Below are 5285 nucleotides of genomic sequence, written 5' to 3'. Positions count from 1 at the left end.
GACCAACATTTTCAAGCATTTTCTCAAATCATTTTCTAGGAATAGCTGCATGGTTGTGGGTCTTACTTTGAAGTTAGGTGCTCATATGTGGGAGAGCTAAAAAAGTTGACTCCATGGAGATACAGTAAAATTGTGGTTACCAGAGGCTGGGAAAGATACAGAGGGAGAGGGAGATGAAGAGAAGTTAAAAGGAGCGAAAATACGGTTAGACAGAAGAAATAAGTTGTAGTGTTCCACAGCACAGTAGGGTGACTATAGTAGTCAATAATTTATTTTATATTTCAAAATAGAGGAGAAAGGTTGGAATAGTCTCAACACAAATGATAAATATTGGCCGGGCACGGTGGCTCATGCCTGTAAATCTCAGCACTTTGGGAGGCCAAGGCAGGTAGATCACTAGAGGTCAGGAGTTCAAGACCAGCCTGGCCAACATGGTGAAACCCCTTCTCTACTAAAAATACAAAAATTAGCTAGGTGTGGTGGCATGTTCTGTAACCCTAGCTACTCGGGAGGCTGAGGCATGAGAATCGCTGGAACCTGGGAGGTGGAGGTTGCAGTGAACCAAGATCATGCCACTGCACTCCATCCTGGGTGACAGAGCAAGACTCTGTTTCAAAAAAAAAAAAAAAAAACTTTTGCCTTCTGTTGCTCCCTGGAGCCTCTCTTTTAATGTGTGGAGGATAGTATACTTGTCCTTCATTCAGTCATCTGTGTAGCAGCTAAAGATGCCTGGGAATTCCTCCATAGATTGTCAGGTCTAAGAGTCTAAAAAATGTATAGAAACAATTTCACAACATCAGATGATAAACTGTTAATATTACTAAGACCACATTTGCTTTGGAAGACAAAAGGACATTCCTGCACCTAGGCCAGAAATGCACCTCTACTCTGCTTGTATTTCCATCTCCCCCAGACTTTTTCTCCCCTTTTCTCTCTTTGGCCATTTTCTTTCTCTAGCAAGTGTGTTCTCTTGCCCAGCTCAGATCTACTCCCCTCATAAAGCTTTCCCTCTCTTCCCAGTGGGAAGACAATCCTCTTTAAAAATTTAGTTCCCTCTAGAAGTTTGTCTCTCTCTCTTCTAATACCTACTCATTTGCCTTTATCTTGCCTGCGATAAGAGAGCTGAAAATATTTAGAATCTGCCCCACGTGACAGAATACAGGTTCTTAATGAAGCATGCCGAGTTATTGCCCTTCTCTATTCAGCATGTTTTCCCCAAACTAATACTTAAAAACTCCATTCTCTTCAAACCTCAGAACTTGCAACATACGCCTTTGCTATAGGCAGATGACATTGTCCCATATTTTGGCAATTCTTCAAACCTCTAAATCTACAAACTAAGCTATATTTTCAGTCATCCTCACTTTTACTTATTTCAGTTGAGGCAGTTCCCTTCTGTTTGAAGCCAGCCCTTTCACTTGGTCTCTGGCTTTTTTATTCTAAGGAAGCTTTCTGTAGATCCAGGATTCCCTTCTCTTGCTCTTGCATTTTTAACCTCTTTCTACTGGCTCATTCCCATCAATAATAAACATGCCATGGTATCTTGCCATCATAGCCATCACCCTTTCCTTTCACAGATGAATATTCAGAACATTGTTTATAGTTGTCTGAACTTGACATAATCTATAGTTGTATACTTCTTGGAAATATTATTTCTTTAGTGATATTCTCTCCCACTATATTATAAGCATATTACTTTTCACATTGCTATAAAGATGCTACTTGAGACTGGGTAATTTCTAAATGAAAGAGGTTTAATTGACTCACAGTTCCACAGGGCTAGGGAGGCCTCAGGAAACTTACAATCATGGAATAAGGTGAAGGGGAAGCAAGGCATGTCTTACATGGCAGCAGGAGAGAGAGAGAGCACGCACACAGGGGAAACTGCCACTTTTAAACCATCAGATCTCATGAGAGCTCCTCACTATCATGAGAACAGCATGGAGGAAACCACCCCCATGATCCAGTCACCTCCCACCAAGTCCCTCCCTCAACACGTGGGAATTATAATTTGAGATGAGATTTGGGTGGGGACACGAAGACAAACCATATCAGTAAATTTTGTTAGGAAACAATTTATTCACCTTTCTATTCTCAGAACCTAGCATGATATTGGCTAATATAGGTGCTCAATAAATATATGCTAAATGAATGAATAATGAATGTTAAGTAATAAGAGCTTATTATATAACAGTTGTCCTTTGGTATTGGTAGGGGATTGGTTCTAGGACCCCCAAAAAATAACAAAATCTGAGGATGCTCAAGTCCCTCATATAAAATAGCATAGTATTTGCATATAACCTATACATATTCTTTCATATACTTTAAATCATCTCTCAATTACTTATAATATCTAATAGAATGAAAATGGTATGTAAATAGTTGGTATACTGTATTGCTTTTTACTTCCATTATTTTTTATTGTTGTCTTATTATCTTTGGTTTTTTTCCCTAATACTTTTGACCCAAAGTTGATTGAATCCATAGTTTTGGAACCTGTGGATCCGAAGGCCAGCTGTACATATTACGCTTGTAACAATACATATCAATGAATGATTACAATTTGTATATAACTCTGGAGGTACAGGAAAGTTCTGAAATGCACACTAAAATCGTGATAGATCATAGCTCTGTAGAATGTACTCAGTAAATATTTGTTAGGTGAATTAATGAAATTATCTGTGGCATCACAGAACGGGCGATTTTCATCTTATTTATGTTTCTATGTATATCTGAATTTTTTACAATGATTTTACATTACTTTTTTTATATGAGAAGTTCATAAAGGCATTCTTTTAAAAAATATTCAAGTAATACAGATATATTCATAACTCTGCTAACTTTTTGTAGAGCCTATCATTGCTTTTCTAGACTTTGTACACACACATACACATATGTATAGTTTATGTGATTTTTTTTTTTGATCTTGCTCCATTACTCAGGCTGGAGTGCAGCAGCACCATCATGGCTCACTGCAACCTTGAAGTGCCAGGCTCAGGTGATCCACATCAGCATTTCGAGTAGCTTAAACTACAGGTACGCGCCAACACATCCAGCTAATTTTGTGTGTGTGTTGTTTTTCTAGGGCAGAGTTTTGCTATGTTGCCCACACTGGTCTCAAACTCCTGAACTCAAACAATTCACCCATCTTGGCCTCTCAAAGTGCTGGGAATTACAGGCATGAGCCACCATGCCTGGTCTTTTATGAGGCTTTTTTAACTCTATTTTTAGATAATTGTAGATTCTCTTGGGAATCTACAATTATCTAAATCTACAATTATTTAAAATCTACAATTATTTAAAAATAATTATAAAGATTGTATACTTATAAATGATAATTATAATTATAAATATACTTCTATTTATAATTATACTTACATTACTTTATAGTTATAATCTTTAATTATTATAAACTTCCGCGAAAAGAAAAGTCATTTGTACCCTTCACTCTTTTTCCCGGTGAATTACATCTTACATCACTGTAGTACATCAAAACCAGAAAAGTGACATTGATGCAATGAGTGTACTTATAGCTCTATGCCATTTTATCACATGCAGATTCATGTAATTACCACTATGATCAACACAAAGAACTATTCTATCACCACAAACATAGCACTTGTGTTACTTCTTTGTACTCACATCCATTCCCATTCCTCTGACCACTCCTAATCACTGGCCACTAATCTGTTTTCTACCTCTATAATTTTGTCATTTCCAGAATGTTACGTAAATGGAATCATACAGTATAAGTGTTTTGAGATCAGCCTCTTCTTTCATCATAAGGCCCTTGATATCCAGTCAGACTATTTTGTGTATCAATGGTTCGTTTCTTTTTATGACTGAGTAGGATTCCCTGTGTGGATTTAAAACAATTTGTCTAGCCATTCACTTATTGGGCATTTTAGTTGTTTCTGAGTTTTGCCTTTTAGAAATAAAGTAGACTATTTGTTTGTAAGGTAATTTGTAATCTGTTGAGACTTAAGTCTTCCAACCCATATTTTGTTTTCTGTTTGTTGCTTCTATTTTTAGCTTTTCTATTTTTTTCTTGTTTTTCTATTGATTTCTTGAATATTATTTTAGAATTCCATTTTGATTTGTCTGCAGTGTTTTTCAGTATATCTCTTTGTAAAATTTTTTTCAGTTTATCTCTTTGTGTAAATTTTGTGGTGGTTGCTCTAGGTATTACACTATATTTACATAACTTAAAACAATGAATTAGCGATAACGTGTTACTAGTTCAAGTGAAGTGTAAAGGGATTTATTAGAGGGATTGGCTCACACAATTGTGGAGGCTGAGAAATCCCTCAACAGGTCATCTGCAAACTGGAGGCTCTGGGATGCTGGTAGTGTGGCAGGGTCTAAGCTCCAAGGCTGCAGAACCAGGGAAGTTGGTGATGTAACTCCTAGTCTAAGAACAAAGGTTTAAGAACCCAGTTGGTTGGGGAGGGAGGGTGACTGTGGTATAAGTCCTAGAGTTCAAAGGCCTAGGGAGCCTGGAGTTGTTTTCCTAGGACAAGGAAGGAAAAAGCACATTCCAGTTCCAGCAGATAGAATGGCACATTCACCTTTTCTCTGTTTTTGTTCTTTCTGAAACCCTAGCAGATTGGATGGTGCCTGCCCACATTGCGTTGGATCTCCCCCAGCTAGTCCACTCAGACTCACACACTAATCTTTGCTGGAAGCATCTTCACAGACACACCCAAAAATAATGCTTTACCAGGTTTCTAGGTATTCCTTAATCAAGTCAGATTGACATCTAAAATTAACCATCACAGTAGGTCAGCTAGCAACAAAAGCTCTTAGTCTTCCTTCATTTTACAATGTCTTGATTTCCCCTTTATTCCTGAAGCATATTTTCACTGGATATAGAATTCTGGGCTGGCTGTTCTTTTCTTTTGGCACTTGAAAAATGTGCTTCTTTCTTCTAGACTCCAATGTTTTAGATGAGAAATCCTGTGTCATTCTAATTGTTTTCTACTCTACTCATAAGCCATTGTTTCCCTTTTGCTGCTTTCAATATTTTTATTTTTTTGTCTTTAGTTTTCAGAAGTTTGACTAATGATGTGTCATGGTGGGGATTTATTTGTGTTTGTTTGGGGTTCACTCAGCTTCTTTAATCTGTAAGCTTATGTCTGTAGTCAAATTTGGGCAATTTTCAAACATGAGTTCTTTAAATACTTTTTGAGGTCTACCCTCTTTCTCCTCTCCTTCCAAGGCTCTGATAGCGCAAATGTTAGATATTTTGGTATAGTCTACAGGTCCCTGAACCTCAGTTCATTTTA

This window comes from Colobus angolensis, unplaced genomic scaffold (genome assembly GCF_000951035.1).
Source record: "Colobus angolensis palliatus isolate OR3802 unplaced genomic scaffold, Cang.pa_1.0 Scaffold27, whole genome shotgun sequence".
NCBI lineage: Eukaryota > Metazoa > Chordata > Mammalia > Primates > Cercopithecidae > Colobus > Colobus angolensis.
This window is presented reverse-complemented; position numbering follows the sequence as displayed.